General features: G+C 44.4%; 1 long non-coding RNA gene across 17 annotated transcripts in view; it reads left to right on the plus strand.

The window, feature by feature from the left end:
* Positions 1-22,500, plus strand: part of LOC132356824 (uncharacterized) — a 551,323-nt gene that overhangs the window by 337,706 nt on the left and 191,117 nt on the right. For all 17 annotated transcript variants that reach the window (XR_009500095.1, XR_009500102.1, XR_009500103.1 and 14 more), the window contains one exon: positions 13,776-13,888. This is a non-coding gene — a long non-coding RNA (uncharacterized LOC132356824). The remainder of the gene's footprint in view (positions 1-13,775; positions 13,889-22,500) is intronic.

Here is a 22,500-nt window from a genome sequence, read left to right on the forward strand (position 1 = left end):
TCCCGTCACCTCTCCGCATGGCAAGCCCTCCTACGCTGTGAACGCTCTGGAGGCAGGTTACAGGGTTAGGGCTCTCCTGTTTTTTGTGTGTATTATGAGCTGATAGGGAAAAAAATCACACAAATGAAGATGACTTAATGTGAATTAATATGATGACTCTACAAATTTGTGTAATATAAATATCGATTAAAAAGCGGTAACGGCAAAAAAAAAAAAAAAAAAGAACGAGCTGGATAACAATTGGAATTTAGCCACATTGCAAGCATATAGAGGGTGATTCTTAAAATCATTTTAATTATCCAGGAGTAACTCACAAAGCATTCCGAACACTCATTAAAGAAATTTTCATGTTGCTGCCAACCCTCCCTTCTTTGAGTTAAAAACAGCACAACATAGTTAACCCAAATGAAGCTACGTCTCATGGAAGTTTTTTTTTTTTTTTTTTTCCAATTCTATAGTAGTGTTTCTTTAATAGCACTGTGGAGATATATTTATATACGATAAAATTCACCTCTTTAAAGTGTGCATTGCATTGTTGTTTAGTGCATTTACAGAGCTGTGCGTCCTTCATCATCATGTAATTCTGGAACATTTTCATCACCCACAGAAGAAACCCTGCCCCTTCTAGCACCCATTCCCCATTCTCCACCCCTGCAGCCCCTGGCAAACACCCGTCTGCTCTCTGTTTCTGTACATTGGCCTATTCTGGACAGTTTATGTAAATGGGCTCCTACAGTAGGTGTTTCTCTGTGACAACCTTCTTTCACGCAGCATAACGTTTCTGCGTTTCATCCGTGCTGTAAGAAGAACCAGCGCTACGGTCCTTCCTCTGGCTGAGTAGAATTGTCGTCCAGCATCCATTTCTTGCCTCTCGGCCCCCAGTCTCCCCTCAGTATATGTTCCGAGACGCCCTGAACTTGTCTCCACGGAACCTGAGCACCACGTACGGCTTTCTCAGTAGAGGGCGCTGGAGGGACATTGCAAGGGGAAGAGGTTCCTCCAGTTTCAGGTGCAGGTGGGTGGGGGACATCACAGGTGCGGTGGGAACGTCCGGTGGGCCGGCCCCAGCTGTGGGACTACGACCCCTGAGCAGCCCTGACGCCTGGGTCTGGCGAGAACCCTCCCCCAGCCCCCTCAACGCAGAAAGCCAGGGGCCCCTGCAGGTGATACTCTGCAGGCTCCCCATGGGGCCCCCTCCCCGGGGACACCTTCTGTGTCCTCCAGGGCACAGGTGGCCCTTACCCACTGGTTGCTCCTTCACCCACATTGCCCGTGGGGGCCTGCAGTCTGCCCTGCAACTCCAGACCAACTGTGGACTGACCGAACCAGCAGGCCTCTCTGCTCTCTGGCAGCGGCACCACAGGCCCTGCAATTCTAAACCCTCTCCTGGTTTGTCCTTTTTCGGATGCTCTCCCTGAGGCCGAGTGCACCATATAGAGTTGCCATTTGTCTTCTGGTTACTTGTTAATCATAGTTCACACCTCTTTACCCCATTCAACCTGCTGCATGGCTTCCTTCACCAGCTGGACCCAGACGGCTGCAGTACTCCGCTGTGTGGAGAGACCACATCTTGTCTATCCATTCGTCAGCTGGTGGGCATGTGCGTTGTTTCTATTGGTTTGGCTGTTAGAAATGATGCTACTGTAAACATCTGAGTCTAAGTCTCCGTGTGGACATACGTTTTCATTTCTCTTGGGTAGATACCTAGGAGTTGAGTTGCTGGGCCACATGATACATTTATACTTAACTTTTTAAGAAACGGTCGAACTGTTGCTGGTGGGAAGGAAATATCGTGCAGCTGCCGTTGTCCAAATCGGCTGCAGAATTTTTCCTTCCCGCCAGCGATGTACGAGGGCTCTGATTTATCTACATCCCCATCAGTACGTGTTACGGTTCATCTTTTTTGATTATAACCGTTCTAGTATACTTTATACTCTACGTTCAAGATAGCGATGGCAGAAATGAAGGTTGAGTAAAACATTCAGAATTGTGTCCACTATTCAAGAAGAAATAGGCCTTATCTATTATTTGGTTCATTTCTTTACCAAAAGTTAAGGGATCCATTTCTTGGGGGTGCAATCATGGTAACATGTCCTTTCCGTTATGCTGTGGCAGCAGACTAAATGAGAGTAAACTCATATTTTCTTTTGGAACCAAGGCAACTGAAAATTTTATTTCAAGAAAGAATATAGACCTCAATACAACTGAAGAAAAATTTGAGCCAGAAGACAGGTTGATTCTGTGTCTTTTTATATGAGAGTAGTTTTTTTCTTTTTTTTTATGATAGGAGCTTTAAAACTCATCAGTTGGCCCAAAACCAACATTTAATTATTATTTTCTAGGCCATACGTTTGGGCGCAGTACAACTTCAAAGAATGGAGAAACCCTCTGTTTCCGCTTGGAATTCAGGGAATCTCTCTCTGACTGTGGTTCAGATTTCCTGTTTTTCCTCGAGGATGGTTGAAATTTGGGCCGTTCAATCAGGTTCAAATTATGTTAGAATAGCATTTGCCTTCTAGTTGCAACTTAAAGCTTTGAATTCCCACCCACTCTTTCTTGGCTGGAACCGCCATCCTCTTCAGCCTAAAGAGCTTTAAATCTTTTAAACAAGGCTAGGATCAGAGAAAGGCCGAACTCAAAGAGAAAAACTTAGAAAGTTTCCTGATTAAGTTAGATTTTCCTAAGATGTTCGGATTACAGGCCACCTCCGAGACCCTCCACTTGGAGAGTCCTCAGGTACATAGCTTGACCATAGTGACCTATAGATTAAAACAAACCAAAAAACAAAAAACACTGTGGAAGCTGTTCATTTAAATCTTTCTGGATTTCTAGCTACTTTAAATATTAGACGGCAAGTCTAGATATAAATACATGTGAGGTTTTGTGGTGTTGGAAGCTACTTGATGCACTAAGATCTCCTGGTTCATAGCCGCTTTGCTCTGTGCTATTGAAATATCATGTCAATTCTTTGGGCCGTTTGGACTTCAGTATGTACAAATGCCAATAATATTTAAAATAGTTTATAATATTATAATTCTTAGTAAAGTACATTTACAAGTTAACATGACTCTCCATTTAGAGAGAACTATCAGATTCCAAAAAATAATGGATTTTTATGTAATAAATTTGCGACTTAATATGTCACTTCCATATGATCCTTTTAGATATATAAATATATAAAATAGGTTATATATGTGTGTGTGTGTATATATATAAAATAAGTTAATATAAAATGTGGGTTTTAGTGGAAATATTACACCAATTTGGAAACAGTGCTATTTATTCTGATTAGTTACAAACATTTGCATGATTTATTTAAAAACTCTTTGTAGGTATAGCTGATGTTTGTTCAATACAAAAAATTATTATCTTGGTGTTCTGTGATTAGTTTTTACATGAAACAGTGCAGGAGTTTGGGCAGAGGGTACACCACTGTTTGAAGGTAGGACTTTGATTTTATGACGCACAAAAAGGAGACATTTAGAATATACTGATAATTGATTAGTTCAGTATGTGTATATTTTAAATAATGATGAATCCAAGCTGCATGACCTCAGCATGTTTTCATATTTTGGAAAGGTGCTGAAGTAATGCAGGTTGGGGCACCTGGACCATATTTCAGGGGCCAACTTCAGCTCAGGGAAGAGCATCTAAAAGCATCATGCTTCTGCCCACTTACCTGTTTTTCCAGATCCTGGTTGCCAAATTGCATCATTAACTTTATAATAGCAGAAATTGAAAGAAGCTTATATTTTGCGTGTTTTGCCCTTTGATTCAAACAACATTATTATTTTAGGAAAGAGGTTTAGATATACAGCTCTAAAGTGAAATAAAAGAGGACTTTTGTGAGGAAGGCAGAGTCTGAAAAATACAGGACAATATGTGTCACATGCCTTAAAGGTATTCTTATATGTGGCTTCATGATTCTATATCCAGGAGTCGGGCCCTATTACATAATAAAAAATGTAGAACAAAATTTAAATGCAAAGAAAGCCTCTACATAAAAAAATATTTTTTTTAAAAAAATAAGTCAAGCAAAATAATTACATAAATTATGGCAATAACTTTATTGTTTATATGAAAAATATGCAAATCTACAAATTTCAAAGTACTGGGGCAATAAAAAAAAAGAATTGCCGAACTTTCAACTATTTGAACCTACAATGTCTAGGAGCGGAGTGGGATATGAATCCTTGAAAGTGAGACAGGGCCAACAGCTCGGGTGAATGTGTCTCACACTCACTGTACATACGGATCTTCTGAAATATGACATTTGATAAAACCTACAGGAGCTTACAAAATGCAGCATGTTCTTGAATTTAAAAAGAAACTTTGTGTCGTTCTATCTACACCTCTTCCACTTCTGATACTCTGCCCTCAGTGTCCCCTCTCAACTTACCCTGTTCTCCTCTCACCCTGAAAAATTGTCTGGGAAAGAAGGGGAAGTCAGCTCATTCTCAGGCTGTGTGTCTCAAGCTGGACGAATCACACCAGGGCTAAGTTTCCCAGTTAGAACGAGAGAAATGCAGGCTGCAGTGACTGGCAGTTCATCGGCCAAAGAGAAGAAAGTCCAAAGTCAAGTTCATTCGGTTGTGCGGATGTTAGTAGAAGGGGGTTGGCACATCTATTCCCGAGAGCAGTCCGGGACCACGCTGTCCAGCAGACTTTCTGTGGTGGTGGCGGGGCTCTGTGACCCTGTGCTGTCCCACACAGTAGCCACTAGCCTCACGTGGCCATTGAGCACTTGACACGTGGCTCGTGGGGCAGAGGAACTGAACCTCTCGTTGTATTTCATTCTGTTTAATTTGAATGTAAGTGGCCACGTGGGGCTAGTGGCCGTAGTACTGGATGGGACAGCTCCTGTACCTGCTGAAACATTTCATGGTTAAGTCCCTTCAAGGTCACTCTGCCACTGTGACTGGAGGATTTACCCCCTCAGTCTTCTTCTCTTCAAGCGGATAATTATCAGAAAACAAAAAGACCTAGCGCACACGCAGATGCACACACACACACACACAGACACTTTCCAAGAATCAACAGCAGTTCTCAAAGTCAATGCAATCTAATATAAATCCATGTTCAGGAAGAGAAACTGACCGGGGAATAATCTCCTTCACATCGAGAAAGTATGATCAGTTCTCTTGAACCCTTTCCTTTTTTCCTTGTGAAGCCCCAACTGCTCTCAATGCCTGAAAAGCCAACCTATGCATTTACAAACAATCGAGGCATCTTTCTGTCAAAGAGAGGCGAAACTCGCTAAAGAATTCCAGAGAGTTTAGGCATTTATTTGTTTCGGTGACAATAATTCTTTCAGAGGAAAATATTTTGATCAAGTGAAGCCCAAATCATGAGCTGTTGCTCAGTGGCGTTGAAAATATATAAAAGTAGAATAAACAGAAATAAAAGACCTCAAGTACAAAAGAAAAAAATCAAGGTGTTTTCCTTCCTCTGAGGTATAAATTTCTCATTTTCTTAGCAATTATGTTATTTTATCAAAATATAATAGAACTTCTTTGAGTAGTATGCACATTCAATGTGTAATAAAAATTAAATACCATGAATATATGTCAAATTTTTAAAAATTCCACCTAGACTTTAAAAATTATGCGATAAGTAAGAGGTGAACATTTTTTTTCTGTTAATGGCCAGATGGTAATGTTTTATTTTTTTAAAGCTTCTTTTTTTATAAATTTATTTTATTTATTTATTAATATATATATTTTTTGGCCGCGTTGGGTCTTTGTTGCTGTGCGCAGGCTTTCTCTAATTGTGGCAAGCAGAGGCTACTCTTCGTTGCGGTGCGCGGGCTTCTCGTTGCAGTGGCTTCTCTTGTTGTGGAGCACGGGCTCTAGGCGCGCGGGCTCAGTAGTTGTGGCGCACGGGCTCAGTAGTTGTGGCTCGCGGGCTCTAGAGCGCAGGCTCAGTAGTTGTGGTGCACGGGCTTAGTTGCTCCACGGCATGTGGGATCTTCCCGGAGCAGGGCTCGAACCCGTGTCCCCTGCATTGGCAGGCGGATTCCCAACCACTGTGCCACCAGGGAAGTCCTGATAGTAATGTTTTACGCTTTGCATACTCTGTCAGAACTAGTCAACCTGCCCTTTTAGCACAAAAGCTGCCATAGACACTACATAGACAAATGAGCGTGGCTGTGTGCTGATAAAATTTTATTTACAAAAATCGACCAGTGGGCCAGGATTTGTCCTGTAACCTGTAGTGTGCCGACTGATGGAGTAGAAGAAAAATACAAACCTCTATTGTTGGCGAATAATGTCTATCAACTAGGAGAGTAAACATATGACTATCTCATGAACCAAGGTGAATCTTGTTATTGTGAGCAAGGGGAAGAAAGGAAGGTTTTTTTTTTTGTTTTGTTTGTTTGTTTGTTTTTAATGAAACCTCTAGGAGTTAAGCCAGTATTTTATTTATTTATTTATTTTTGGCTGTGTTGGGTCTTCGTTTCTGTGCGAGGGCTTTCTCTAGTTGCGGCAAGCGGGGGCAACTCTTCATCGCGGTGCGCGGGCCTCTCACCGTCGCGGCCTCTCTTGTTGCGGAGCACAGGCTCCAGACGCGCAGGCTCAGTAGTTGTGGCTCACGGGCCTAGTTGCTCCGCGGCATGTGGGATCTTCCCGGACCAGGGCTCGAACCCACGTCCCCTGCATTGGCAGGCAGATTCTCAACCACTGCGCCACCAGGGAAGCCCAGAGAGGAAGGTTTTAAAGGAGGCAAGTGGCATTCCTTGAACGCTACATAGGAAGGAAACAGTGACTGTGTTGTACGGAAGAGCTAAGAAAGGGATGAGGACAGACACTGTCATCGTATCAGGACTGGACAACACCTGGTTTTGGAATTGGATGCCGGGGCTGTTATTTCACCGTATCCAGAATGTCCCCATGATCTTAAAAGCCCACAAGATGTCGTATCTAGCTCCCTCATTTAAAAGATGATTGTGGAAAGTATATCTTTAAAGGACAGGTTAAGGAATATATTCACTATGGGAGTTTTGAGCACATACAAAAATAGACAGAATTGTGTTATGGCTTCCTTGTTTCTGTCCCTCAGCCCCTCAGCCACTGATCCTCTGTCAGTCCTGCCCCATCCACACCTCATCCTACGCCCATAACATTACGTGGAAGAAATTTTCACGCATTGCATCATTTCATCTATAACTATGTCAGTTGGCATCATGTTAAGATGAGGATACAAAGTATATCTGTTTATTTCTGGTCACTGTGTATGTCTATACATTTGACCAAAATCTATCTTTTTATCCCATGAATTAAATTAATTAGACATACAGACCTACATACTTTTGTAGGTAGAGGGTAACATGGTTTAAAACAGGAAAACGGGTTTATTTATCTGCTGAAAGTTTCATCATAAAAATAAGTTCATTTCTCTTATATATATATTTCTTTTCTTTACTAAGTTCAATTTTATACAAGCAGTGAGCAGGAACTGTTTTCATACCATGAAAAAACCTATGGTAAAGTTTACTAATGCTCAGAAGGCACAGAGTATGTCTAATGAACAAGCACCACCATGACTGTCTTCCCATACTCCCTCGGGAAGTTTGACCCAACTCAAATGATAGAAGACAAGGAAACGCCCTAAATGTGTAATCTGAGGAAGTGTTACTTCCTTCATTCAACAAGTAAAAAGGAAGCTTGTCTTACCTTCGCATTTTGAAAAGAACATAGCATGCAAAGTTAGGCTATTGGGCCCAGGTCCAAACCAAGGGACTTATAAAAGGTATCAGAAAACAGAATGATTAAAAATAAAAAGAGTGCACGTTCATTGGCCCATTTATCTGTGATTGCACTGCCACTCATCCATGAGACCATGCAGTAGATACTGATTCATTCAGACAAGGAAGTGAAGTTTCCACCAGTGCTGCAGCAGGAGATGTTCGTTTTTCTAGAAGTAGAACTTCAGTCACATGCACTGGACTCGCCTTCAGTGTCAGTGTGTGTTACCAGTCACTGCTGCTGACGACTGTGTGAGAGCCATCAGCAAAGCATGCATAACACTGCCAGGACTGGGGTCCTGGCCGGAACAAATTGGATGGGAAACCGACTGCTGAAAATACGAAACTATAAAATAATTTCAAATACCCAAAATGTTAAAAAAAAAAAAAAAAAAGTGCTAGTAAAATAGCCCAACAAAACATTTTTTAAAAAAAATTATTTATTTATTTGGCTGCCTTGGGTCTTAGTTGTGGCACGTGGGATCTTCGTTGCGGCGCGCAGGCTTCTCTAGTTGTGGGGCACAGGCTCCAGGGCACGTGGGCTCCGTAGTTGAGGTGCACAGTAGTTGTGGCGCACGGGCTTAGCTGCCCCGTGGCATGTGGGATCTTAGTTCCCTGACCAGGGATGGAACCCGCATCCCCTGCACTGGAAGGCGGATTCTTAACTACTGGACCCCCAGGGAAGTCCCAACAGAAGGTGATGTTGTCTTTCTTTGCTTTGGTTAGGAATTCAGAACTTGGGCCCTTCTGACGTTTGGGGTGGACCCGTCTGTTGTGGTGAGGGCTGCCTTGTTCAGTGCAGAACGGCTAGCACCATCCTCGACCTCTCCCCGCTGGACGCCAGTACCGTCTTCAGTCCCTCGTCGTGACAACAAAAACTTTCCCTGGGTCTCACCAGATGTCCCTGGGGTGCGGAAGGAAGCAGACTCTCCCTTAGCTGAGAAAGAACCGCAGCTTTCAAGGCACATAAAGGAGTGGAGATGTGCTTTATAGGAGAGATTACCCCCCAAAGACAGTATAGATTCAGGTATTATAACTTTACCTTATATCCAAAGCCTTAAGATAACTTGCAACCAAAAAGATGCTTCTCTTTAGTCCTTAGTTAGATAAGTAACTACAGTCTGTGTCATGGTGACAACAAAATGAAATACCACAAACCAAGGTGTGCAGGCAAGTTTCGTCACAAAGAAGGAGGGTGGCAGGAGTCATCCACTGTAGGGCAAGGAGGCTGGCTCCTGAAGGTTCACTGCTGGAGGAGCTGACATGCCTTGAGCACTTGTGTTTCCTGGGGTACCTGCTGTTTACTCTGGGTGATGCTGCATTAGCAACGGGAAGCTCCCTCTCTAAGAGAGAATTGAAATTAAACCCCGTTTTGGAAAAAGACAGAGCACGTGTACCTCATTTATTGATGAGGCCCTAAATACCTGCTCGATTAGGAAAGAGTTGGTGACCAGCTCTGAGGCTGACGGGCGTCGTGAAGCCCGGTGCAGTTTTCCCCGGGCAGCTGTGGTGAAGATTCAGGGACCGTCAGGGACCGTTAGCTGTTGTGGAAGGAAGTAGACGGGAGGAGGACCCTTCTGTTGTACACGCTCGAGTCAAAGTCCAGAAAGTTCAGTATGCCGTGGCTTCAGCATAGGTTTAACTATGTTGTTTAATGCATAGTTTAACGTAGCCCTTCAACCCATTTTCCCATGCAATTTACCTTCGACGTTGTGGATCTACAGCTATTCTTGTTTGTTTGACGGGATTCTGCTTTTCATGCTCACCCAGCTTTCATGGAACGATCTGAGAGGGGCTCTCAGCCTGTCCCGTGGTCACAGGAGACCTTTGGGAACTTGGGTGCGATTGGCATGGATGCGGTGCTCTTCAGAGTGAGGGAGAGGATTGGATGGAATCAGGATAAAGTGCGAGCTGACCTGCAAGGCTTCGAAAGCCAGTCTAGTCAGGGGGTTCCTCGTCTAGATGGGGCTGGTGAGTGAGAGTCAGGGCGCGAGAGGAAGCACCCGGGGTAATTCAGCGACGCACAGACATCCTTAGGTTTTGCTTCTTCAATCATTTTTGTGTTGAAGTTGCTTAAACCAACTAAGCAGATAGTTCCAGGAGAAGAATGTACTGCGAGAACTGCAAATTGGTTCATCATTCTATTCTGAAACCAGAAATAAAATCATTAACAGTCAGTCCACTCTTAAGGATACTAAATTTTGATCAGACAACTGTGTGTAATTATAAACACTTCAGATGTCCTGTTCATCCTTTGTTCCCAGCCCCGCAGTCGATGCTCTTGCCATTCACACGTTCTCTGTGGACACAGTTCTTTAGATAACCTTAGAGCCTCGGAGAATTGTAAAATCGTGTAATTCACATGATTTAAAGAAAATTGCGGGGCTTCCCTGGTGGTGCAGTGGTTAAGAATCGGCCTGCCAATGCAGGGGACACGGGTTCGAGCCCTGGTCCGGGAAGATCCCACATGCCACGGAGCAACTAAGCCCGTGTGCCACAACTACTGAGCCTGCACTGTAGAGCCCGCGAGCCACAACTACTGAGCCCGCGCACCTAGAGCCCGTGCTCTGCAACGAGAAGCCATCGCAATGAGAAGGCCGTGCACCACAACGAAGAGTAGCCCCCACTGCCGCAACTAGAGAATGCCTGCGCGCAGCAACGAAGACCCAACTCAGCCATAAATAAATAAATAAATAAATGTATTAAAAGAAAAAAAAAAAAGAATCCACCTGCCAATGCAGGGGACAACGGGGGGTTCTGGCCCCAGTCCCAGAAGATCCCACATGCTGCGGAGCAACTAAGCCCGTGCGCCACAACTACTGAGCCCGAGTGCTACAACTACTGAAGCCTGTGCACCTAGAGCCCATGCTCCGCAACAAGAGAAGCCACCGCAATGAGAAGCCCATGCACCGCAACAAAGATTAGCCCCCGCTCGCCGCAACCAGAGAAAGCCCGTATGCAGCAACGAAGACCCAACACAGCCAAAAATAAAATTAAAAAAAAAAGAAAGAAAATTGCTTGAAACTCTGCTGTGACCCAAACCAAAGAAAACATGGGAAATCTGTTTCTTTCTCAGTAGATTTCTGGTGAAAATGCAATGTCTCACCTCTTGTCAGTGAGTACAGGACGTACATAGGCATGGAGGAGGAGAGATGAAAAGACTTTCCGGAAAGTTCGGTAGAAGAGCTCAGGAAGGCACCTTCCTCCCCTTCATATCGCCTTGAGATTGGAATACTAGAGGTCTGAGGGCCAGGAGGGAGGAGGGGAGGCAATTACAGAAGGGTAGAAACAGGCACAGAGGTTAAAATGGCGGTGTGTTTGCTCTTGAGACCGGGCCAGGCCAGTGAGGAGGCACTGTGTGCGATCTGCCAGGGCTGAGTAAGCCGGGGGTTTAATCTGCTCCACGTGAGGACCACCTCCAGTGATGTATACACTGGAGTCCATGGACCACCCTCCTGGAGGACCATTCGTAGCCCAGGGCTTCACACGGTGGTGGGATTCGTGTGGCGTTTCTGCTGGGGTTTCCTGGATGCTGGTGTGTGTCCCCACCATGTAGTCACCCATGACACAAGTATTTACTGGGAGCCTCTGATGGGCATGCCCCTGTTCCCGATGCCCCCCAGCAAGGCCTGGGTTCTAGAGATTTCATTACAGGGGCAGGAGGAAACAAAGAAAGGTAAGATGCATCTGATAGTGAGGAGAGCTGTAGAAATAACAGCAAGCTGGTTAGAGAGAGCTGAAGGTAGGACCACGGGGGTTGAGAAATGTAAAGATTCCTAAGACGTCAAGGAGGGGAGCCAGGAGGGAGGGTTGCAGGGGAGAGATGTGTGGATGGCCAGACCACGCAGGGCTGCGGCCCTTTTATTCACACTGAACTAGCTGAGAAGGCAGTGGGGGGTTTTGAGCAGAGGTGGAACAGGATTGACTTACATTTTAACAGGTTTACTCTGGCTTGAGGGCAGGGGGGAGGCTGAATGAGGCGAGAATGATAGAACAATTCTGGTGAGAGATACGGATCGCCCAGACCCACTTCACCAGGAGACGCCTCCAGAGCCAGAGGAATGGCTGTTAAAGCCAGAAAATCAAAATCAATCCAGATTAAGCTGAAAGAAGAAGATCCAGTTTATTTCAGCATATTGCAGACACGGGCACGGAAAAGTCACCTATTGCTAGTCGTGTATGTTTTCACGGTATCTCCTCTTACACAAAATACACACACTCTCTTGCACACACACACACATAGTTGAAGCATAAGCTATATTATTCTATATAGTTTAAATGCCAACTATCCAATAGTTTTTTAAAAATATATGTTGGTATAGTTGATTTACAATGTTGTGTTAGTTTCAGGTGTACAGCAAAGTGAGTCAGTTACATATATACAAATATCCCCTCTTTTTTAGATTCTTTTCCCATATAGGCCATGACAGAGTATTGAGTAGAGTTCCCTGTGCTATACAGTAGGTCCTTATTAGTTATCTATTTTATATATAGTAGTGTGTATATGTCAATCCCAATCTCCCAATTTATCCCTACCCCAACCCTGGTAACCATGAGTTTGTTTTCTACATCTGTGGCTCTATTTTTGTAGATAAGTTCGTTTGTACCCTTTTTTTAGATTCCACATACAAGCGATATCGTATGATATTTGTCTTTCTCTGTCTGACTTACTTCACTCAGTATGACAATCCCTAGGTCCATCCACGTTGCTGCAAATGGCATGATTTTGTTCTTTTTTATGGCCGAGTAATAGTCCACTGTATATATGTACCACGTCTTCTTTATCCATTTGTCTGTTGATGGACATTTAGATTGCTTCCATGTCTTGCGGTTGTAAATAGTGCTGCAATGAATATTGGGGTGCATGTATCTTTTCGAGTTATGGTTTTCTTCAGTTATATGCCAAGGAGTAGGATTGCTAGATCATGTGGTAGCTCTGTTTTTAGTTTTTTAAGGAACCTCCATACTGTTCTCCATAGTGGCTGTACCAATTTACATTCCCACCAACAGTGTAGGAGGGTTCCCTTTTCTCCATACCCTCTCCAGCATTTATTGTTTGTAGAGTTTCTGATCATGGCCATTCTGACCAGTACTGTGCTTTTTAACCATCTGTATGTCTTCTTTGGAGAAACGTCTATTTAGATCTTCTGTCCATTTTTGGATTGGGTTGTTTTTTTGATATTGAGCTGCATGAGCTGTTTGTATATTTTGGAGATTAATCCCTTGTTGGTTGCTTCATTTGCAAATATTTTCTCCCATTCTGTGGGTCGTCTTTTCATTTTGTTTATGGTTTCCTTTGCTGTGCAAAAGCTTTTAAGTTAATTAGGCTCCATTTGTTTTTGTTTTTTTTTTTTGGTTTTATTTTCATTACTTTAGGAGGCGGATTGAAAAAGATCTTGCTGCGATTTATGTCAAAAAATTTTACAATTTGTATGGAAACACAAAAGACCCTGAATAACCAAAGCAATCTTGAGAAAGAAAAACATAGCTGGAGGAATCAGGCTCCCTCACTTCAGTCTATAGTACAGAGCTACAGTAATCAAGACAGTATGGTACCGGCACAAAAACAGAAATATAGATCAGTGGAACAGGATAGAAAGCCTAGAGATAAACCCACACATCTATAGTCACCTAATCTATGACAAAGGAGGCAAGAATATACAGTGGAGAAAAGACAGCCCCTTCAGTAAGTTGTGCTGGGAAAACTGGACAGCTACATGTAAAAGAATGAAATTAGAACACTCCCTAACTCCATACACAAAAATAAACTCAAAATGGATTAAAGATCTAAATGTAAGGCCAGACACTATAAAACTCTTAGAGGAAAACATAGGCAGAACACCGTGACATAAATTGCATCAAGATCTTTTTCAACCCAATTGTGTAAATATAAACTGTGGAATTCAGCATGCCTACAAATGTCTTGAGTTCCATTATTTGAGTTCATTTGACTCTTTATTAACTATTATAATTTTCTGGGTGGCTTTTCGTACATCCACAATAAATGTAATTCCTCTCTTTTTATTGGTAGACACTGGAGACTCAGGTGCTGGCAGACGATTTATGAGAAGTGACATCTTGGGACAGAGGCTACCTCCAACCAGAGCCCCATTCCTGCCTGAGCCATGCTTGGGACAGCGAAATGTGAGTGAGGTGGGCATAGAAGTATCATCCCCGTCACACTGGAGGGAGGCCCCTCTTCCCATCATCCCCTCCTGGGGCCTGTGCCCCGGCTCACTCTGACTTTTTCCCACCCGCAGTCTGACCCTGGGGGACCGCCATGGTGCTCCTTTGTGATTCTGGCCGCAGTGGTTTATCTTCATCCTCTTAAATCAGAATATGGACGATAAAGATATCTTTTTGCAAGCAGTTAAGGGGAGGCCAAAAAAACCTGTTGCCTTTAACCAAAAAGAACCTGAGTGTAGTTCTGTTGGTGAATGAGACAGCCACAGAGAGGGAGGCATGGGCTTTGCAGCCTAAGATATGAAACCGGGATCCACAGGCCATGTGTCCTGGGGTGATGAGGTAGTCAACCCCTTGGACGCTCAGTTCTTCTGTGTCAGATGCAGATGTATGAGTATCCGTGTCATAGGCCTTTTGTGAGGCTTAAGTGAAATAATCAATGCCCGGCATCTAGCATGGCATAAAGCCCGTGTGTACCCATTAACTGGCAAAACTCATTCTTTTCCTGAGGCAGTGCCAATCTTTTTAGTTGTTTACTCATTTTGTGAGTTCTTCAGCTAAGCCTTCAAAAATGAGAAAGTTGTATAGACTCTCACACGTTGATATTATTAGTTAACCACAAACATATCGCTACTTCTAAATAAGTCAATCAATTAACCATAATTAGAAAATATAGGTGTTTTTTAATAGAAAATGTTTCAACTATGAAATATAAATATAGAAATGACACTGTGTATCCCTGAAAATATTGTATTACAGCAAAGGGCTCTTTTTAAAGGAATGTTGAGAATCCTGATAAACTCAATTGTACATCAGAATCGCCCAGAGGGTGTGTTGACGGGACAGAGCCAGGAGCACCCGTAGAATTCCTGGTTCCATAGGTCTGTGTGCGGCACAGTAATTTCCATTTGCAAAAGGTCCCCAGGTGACGGTGATGCTGCTGGTCCGGGGACCACATCATGAGAATCATCAATCTCGAGAAACATTTTTACTCTTGTTACTGCAATACCAATATTTGTTGATGGTGAAATCTAAATTCAATCAAATCAAAAATATTGTTACTGTTTAAACTGTACATCTGCATGAATTCCATTGTCTGCATTTCCTGAAATGTGCAAGGAAAAAACTTAAAAGGTCAAAAGGAGATTGGGAACATCAGAAAAACAATGCACCTGACAGCTAGTAAGTGCACCCAGTCCCACCATGGGCATCAGTCTGGAGGGAACTACTGTCTGCTATATACTGTCATATATTCTGACAGCAGTAGCCCCCTGAAGGCTCAAGCTGTGGGGAACTCTCCAAATTGTGACCCTTCCGTCTTGTGCAGAAGTGGATGACATGTCTGTGTTGATGGCCATGGTTTATCTCTCTCAGCAAACATGTTAGAAATAACTAGCTAACCAAGCCCAGTTCCTTTCAAGGTGATTTATCTGCCTCAGTAAATGGGAGGGCAAATCCCAGTTGCCTGTTGAGGTGTTTGAGGTTCCTTATTTACGAGAGAGCTTTAAAACTCCTCGAGTGTTAGCCAAACCAAGGGAGAGTTAAACACATCTGCCGCCTGTTAGGGATGATCTGTCGATAGGTAACCTTTTTTGTGAGACCGTTTACTTTGGAGGTAGGAAGGTCCTCCGCAGGCGACACAGAAACGTTACCTAATTTGCTTTCTACGGGTTCGTGGTGCGAACTCAGCACGTTCAGCTGAGCGGGAGGCATCCTTCTCCGGGCCTCCTCATTTTCACAGGTTCGCATCAGAACAACCTGTTGGGGAATCATCCTAATTTAAACTGCCTGGTGACCTAATTGGGCTTTTGTTCTTCTGTTTTCTAGCGGACACTGCTTATTTAAGCGACTGTAACTCTTCTTGATTAAACCGCTGTAATTGGATTCATGTTGTGAGAACTTTGGGTCTGAAAGAGTGTCTGCGAGAGTTGGGCTGTGGTCCTCTTGGTGATGCTGGACTTCAGCCTGTGTGTGTGAGAGAAACCTGCCCTCGTTTGCCCTGGCTTCCTCACTGGTGTAGCTTAATAGCGATTCTACTGCTGCTGGTGTGGGAGGGGTGGGGCGTATGTACGTGTGGGTGACTTACTTCAAAGGTGCCGGCGGCTGTTTCAGCAACTTCAGAGGTGTGGCCCAGACAGAGAATTAGGGGCTATCGATAAAACCCTGTCAATCCACTTTAATCCTATTAGAAAAGCACTTATGGGGCTTCCCTGGTGGCACAGTGTTTAAGAGTCTGCCTGCCAATGCAGGGGACGCGGGTTTGGGCCCTGGTCCAGGAAGTTCCCACATGCCGTGGAGCAGCTAAGCCCGTGCGCCACAACTACTGAGCCTGCGCTCTAGAGCCCATGAGCCACAACTACTGAGCCTGCTGTCTAGAGCCCACGAGCCACAACTACTGAGCCCTTGTGCCACAACTACTGAGCCTGTGCTCTAGAGCCTGTGAGCCACAACTACTGAGCCTGCACTCTAGAGCCTGAAAGCCACAACTACTGAGGCTACGCTCTAGAGCCTGAAAGCCACAACTACTGAGCCTGTGCTCTAGAGCCCGCGAGCCACAACTACTGAGCCTGTGCTCTAGAGCCCACGAGCCACAACTACTGAGCCCGTGTGCCACAACTACTGAGCCTGTGTGCCACAACTACTGAGCCTGTGCTCTACGGCCCACGAGCCACAACTACTGAGCCCGCGTGCCACAACTACTGAAGCCTGTGCACTTAGAGCCCGTGCTCCACAACAAGAGAAGCCACCACAGTGAGAAGCCCTGTGCACCGCAATGACGTGTAGCCCCCTGCTCACTGCAACTAGAGAAAGCCCGCGCGCAGCAACACAGACCCAATGCAGCCAATAAATAAATAAATTAATTAATTAAATACATTTATTAAAAAAAAGAAAAGCACTTATTTGTCCCTTTTCTCAAAGATCTGTAGGACAAATATACTTCTTTTTTAGATGTCTTCATACCTTGACTCAATTTTTCTCCTGGAATTCTGCCCGATTCAGGGTCTCAATTCCTCTGTGAATGATTTTGACACAAGTGTCATGAATCAATGTCTCATCTGCCTGTCTCCCCCTCCCTCCCCCTCCCTCCCCCTCCCTCTCCCTCCCTCTCCTCCCTCCCCCTCCCTCCCCTCTTTGTCTTGACCACAACCATTGGTCTTGGATTAAATATTTAAATATTACCTTAAATTCTTTTCATTCTTGCACTTAACACAATGCTGCATGTCTGGAGGAAAAAGTCTCCAGTTAACTTTCCTTTTAATCTCCTAAAATTGTTAACACAGAAGGAAAAACCGTGTCTGTAATATATTATAGAACAAAAAGAAACCTGAAAACATTGTAACACACACATTGTGAAAAAGTTCAAAAAGTCAAAAGGTAGAAATTGTACAGTAAAGACCCTTCCCTCTCTGTCTGTCTCTCCTCCGGTCCCCTAAAATGTGTACTGTTTTCAGATTCTTTTCACTCAAAATGTTTTTTTAATAGATATAATTTTGGGGGTTTTTTTTGGTATTTTTGCATCAAATATCTTTAGTATTTATTTATTTGGCTGCACAAGGTCTTAGTTGCAGCAGGTGGGCTTTTTTAGTTGCGGTATGCATGTGGGCTCTAGTTCCCTGACCAGGGATCAAACCCAGGCCCCTGCATTGGGAGCCTTAGCCACTGGACCACCAGGGAAGTCCCTCGCCCAAAATGTTTTGGCCATGCTCTTTCCCTGTCTTTGTATTTAGATATTCTTCCTGCTCTAATAGCTGAAAAATCACACCATTTTACGATTCCATCCAAATGTATTTAACCACAGCATTTATGTTATTTCCAATGTTCAGCTGTTACAGCCAGCATAGCAATGGGAATACCAGAATGCACTTGGATGAGAAATTCTGTAAAACTTAAAGAAGTGGAATAGTGTGTTCCAAGCGTTTAACACATTTTAATTTCTGATTGCTATTTAAATCACCCATTTGCAGAAATAGGGGATTCCCACATGAATCTTAGGGCTCTGTCTTTATTAGGGAAAGTGGAAATCCTCTGTTGTCCTTTTCTGTAAAAAAAAAAAAAAAAGACAATCCAGTTGATACACGTGTGGATGTGCAAGTAATCCCCACTGTACACCTCAGGAGAAGGTATGTAGCATTGGAAGGACTTTATCGGGAAATCACAGTTCAGGGGTGATTCTGAACAGGAAGGCCTCGAGCAGGAGCCTCCAGTCGAGGCCGGTTACTTAGCCCGGAAGCATGGCTGTTTGTAATGGCATCAGTTTACTGGGTAGATAGCATCAGCGATCTTAGAAACAGCCGTCAACGATAGACGTCGTTCTGGAATGAACGGCGTGGCTCTGGAAAGCCCGACGCCTGGGGCGGGGTGAGGGTTGAGGGGAGAGGGCCAGCCCACAGCCCGACGTGGGTTCACAGCTTGGGCAGGAAGCCAGCTGCGTGTGTGACCGGTGCGTCCTGGAGCCGTCCTGCCCAGGGGGGCCGTGGCGTCCGGGTGGCGGCGCATCTTTGAAGCGCAGTGTTCCTCCGGGTTCCTAAGAGCGGGAAGCGGGGCTCCCCGTGCTGCCGGAACAGGCTGTCCCAGCTTCTGCGGCTGCGCCCGTGCAGATGAGCGCGTGCCCGGCCACCGTGGTCTAAAGCTGGCTTTGCTGTGCCACATCATGTGGTAGCGAAGTCCCCAGGGAGGACCCCAAACCTTCCTCTTCCCTCTGCGGGCCAGAGGCTAGCAGTTGCTGAATAGACAAGTTGATTAGGTTCATGGTCAAGAGACAAAAGGCTCTAAAATAATGAATGCAAGGCACATGGTTATTCTGCACATTCTAGGATCTAGGTAGTCGTCATTGGTCAGCGAACAAGCTACTGTATTTGAAATAAAGGGATGCTGACTGCCTTCAACTAACTAACTCCCTCTCTCTCTCTCAACATGGGCAGATTCTGGCACATCTAATTGCGTGACTTTATTTTGTGTGTGTGTGTCTTTTTTTCTTTAAAATTTTTTTAAATTTTTGGCTGCGTTGGGTCTTCATTGCTGCATGCAGACTTTCTCTAGGTGCAGCGAGCGGGGGCTACTCTTCATCGCGGTGTGCAGGCTTCACCTCGCGGTGGCTTCTCTGGTTGTGGAGCACGGGCTCTAGGCGCGCGGGCTCAGTAGTTGTGGTGCACAGGCTCAGCAGTTGTGGCTCGTGGGCTCTAGAGTGCAGGCTCAGTAGTTGTGGCGCACGGGCTTAGCTGCTCCATGGCATGTGGGATCTTCCCGGACCAGGGCTCAAACCCATGTCCCCTGCATTGGCAGGTGGATTCTTAACCACTGAGCCACCAGGGAAGTGACTAATCTCATGACTTTAGAAAAATCTTTCAACCCCCAACTTCCTGCCCACCGGTGCTCTGACTGTGCTGCGTAAAGATGTCTCCCACTCTCTCTTTTAAAATATAATCCTCAGTCCAGAAATAACATCACTCTACTTTGGGTTAAGAGGAAATTTCTATTAAAATAAAACCCACACCTCTGGGATTCATAGTCTACCTCCTGTGAATAAAGACTTTAAAACACAATTAAATATTTTAATACACCTTAACATACATGTGATTTACATGTATTGATGTGGGAATACAATTAAAAAGAAATGTATTCATTTTAAGAATATGCCCATCAAGGAACAGAAAACTTTTTCCATTCAAAAATGGAAAATTAGGATGGTAATTTTACCTAAAATAAGTCATTCAATTAAAAAAAAAAACAAACTCGTTTCAGTGTTGCTTTCGTTTCCTGCTTTGAAAACATTTGAATGTAATTTAAGATAAAGGAAACTACTTCACATTTTTCTAAAATAAATTGAGCTGTCCACAGGAATAGTGACAAATTAATGAGGGACTTTCCTCAAGCAAGCAAAGGAAATGTAAAGATTTTCATGATGATGTAGACATTGAATGTAATAAAATAAGATCCCGATGTTCCAAGGACCAAGGTTAATCTCATGACAGTCCATCTTTATCAAGGTGCAGCCTGCTTAGGGAAACAGAGCATAGAGAAATCTGAGCTCAAGCTGCCCAGCCAGCAGGTGATTATGTGACTCAAAACAATAATCCTCTTTATAAAGAACACACTATGCTATTCTTCAAAGCAATTAGTTCATCTATCTTAAAAATCAAATAGAATCCCTGAAGGATGCTTCTGAGAAATATATGTTTTTAGTAGTCTACCCGTTCTCAGTTAAAGTAGGTTCGTCCCTGCATAACCCACAACTGTGTTGCCCCTTTAAAACATAACCCCATTAAGAAGACAAATGATGTAGCTGTAATTGCCATGCTTATTTTCCTGCTCTGTTTCTTCAAAGTTAGGTACACAATTTAAAAGGCACCTTGAGGTGTGGTGGATGTTGGAAACTCTTGTCTTTTGAAATCCCAGCAGCATATCTCAAATCCTTACCTTTGTTAACTCGTCTGATCCCATACATGCTACACCATTTGACTGTAATTGGGCACAGAACAGAATGACTCTATTTGTGTAAAGCACAGGTTCTCAATTAGGGGGGTCACCTAGCACCCCTCCCTGGGGGCCGTGTATTGAGACATGTTGCTTGCAAGGAGGGGGGTTCTACTGGCATCTAGTGCGTAGAGGCCAGGGCTGCTGCTAAATGTGCTACAGTGCCCAGGGAGGCCCAGCAACAAAGAATGATCCAGCCCCAAACGTCCTTCTGTAGTGCTGAGGATGAGAAACCCCAGACTATAGGAAGGCTGGTTTTTTACCTTCTAAAGCTTTGGATTTTTGTTGGCAAGGCACCACTCCAGTTGGGACTGGATCCTTCTACCTTCCAGGAAAGAGACCTGTGTGAGCCCAGACCTACCTGCTCCTCAGCTTAACCGTAGCAAGCAGTGCCCGGCCTGCTTCTCTGTAACTGGTGTCTGATGGCACGCCGGCTCGGCCCCGTAAATCTGTGCCCGGAGCCCACCTGAGTGGAGCTCCTTTGTACACGGGGCCGCCTCACCAGACCCTGTGTGGTGCAGCTGTGTTTTCAGTCAGGTCTTTTGCTGTTGAGCACTGGCCATTTGTAAAGCCCTTCCGGGAGATGGGAAACTACTTTGGGGCAGAGCAATGCAGTTGGATCTAGTACTACTGTATAGTTTTTATAGAGAGCGACATTGTTGCTGGCAAAACGAGGTTTCCTGGCAGACCAGATCTGAGGACTTTTTCTTTTTTTAATGAGGATGATTAACAGTCCCTTACAAAGTGTCATGGATATTCAGAACCAGGGCAAAAAAAAAAAAAAAAATTTCTCTGTTCTGCTGGCAGACTGTGGTGTTTTTGTACAAATACAGCAGTTTCTTAGTTATCTATTGCTGGGTGACAGATTAGCACGAATTACTAGAAATTACTGAGACTCACAGGTGATGAACTCACCCACCTAAGGATCTGGGATTTGAACCTAGGTCTTTTGACAGGAAATCTCCTGTCATTTTAGATTATTGACTCAGTAGGTGGATTCCTACCCCCTCCTGCACATGCCCTGTATAATCCTGTTGTCTTGAGTTGGGTCAGGACCTGTGAATATGATGAGGTGACGCTTCCTACACCCAAGCTCCTGACCCAGGGAAACTGTGAGCTAATTAATACATATGCTTCTAAGCCACTAACTGCTAGTTACTATCTGTGAGCCTGAGATGCCCCCTCTCTAAAGTGCTGCCTACTTGACTGCTTGCAAGGGTCAGCATGAACATTAAAAGAGATAGCGAAGAAAGAGCTTTGCATAGAATGGGTACTGAGTAAACGCTAGTCCCTTGCCTCCACCCCGCCCCCATTCCCTTTAATTCTGTGTCCTTTATAAGGAGAAACAGAGACACTAGTAACAATATAGCAGTAAACTTCTATTCCCAAACTTAAATTGCAACAGCGTAGATCAGAGTGCAATAAAACTGTCCTTGGGTGCTAAAATACACTATTGCCCAGATGGGTCATTCATGCATTTTTTATTCATGTGTTTATTAAATTTACTAATTGATCACTTCTCTGGACTATGTTTATAATAGAATCTAAAAAACAAGCAGTCATCATGTGACTGGCGTGTGGCCTTGGGTCTTACAACCAGGGGAGGGAACTAGGTAAGTAAACGGACGTGTGTGTGGGGTGGCATGAGATAGATGGAAGCCTCTCCCTGGGAAGTGTCCTAGGTGAGCTGCGATTGGCAGCAGGCTGCCAGGTGGGAGGAAGCAGTGGCGAGAGAGGGTAAGGAGGAGGGCACTCAGGCTGAAGGAACATTCAGTGCAGAGCCTTAGGAGGGACGCAGAGATGCAGGTGTTTTGTAAGTAGATCAATGGCTGCATGATGAGATGTTAGGAAAGGCGTGGGCGATGTAAACTGTTAGGGGCCCGAGTCCAGCGGGGCTGTGTGGTCGAGTGCTTCATACACTATGCTCCGGAGTTCACAGTTTATTGTAACAATGTTGAAAGGCGTCGGAGGTGTTGTTTGCAAGGCGTGGGCAGGCTTAAACTTTAACATGGTGATGTTTACACTAAGGAAAGTTTAAAAAGAAAGGTGGGAGGTCAGGAAGCCGGGTGCTCAGGGGAGGAGAGACCATGGAAGCTCCA

The sequence above is a fragment of the Balaenoptera ricei genome, chromosome X (assembly GCF_028023285.1).
Source record: "Balaenoptera ricei isolate mBalRic1 chromosome X, mBalRic1.hap2, whole genome shotgun sequence".
Classification (NCBI taxonomy): Eukaryota; Metazoa; Chordata; class Mammalia; order Artiodactyla; family Balaenopteridae; genus Balaenoptera; species Balaenoptera ricei.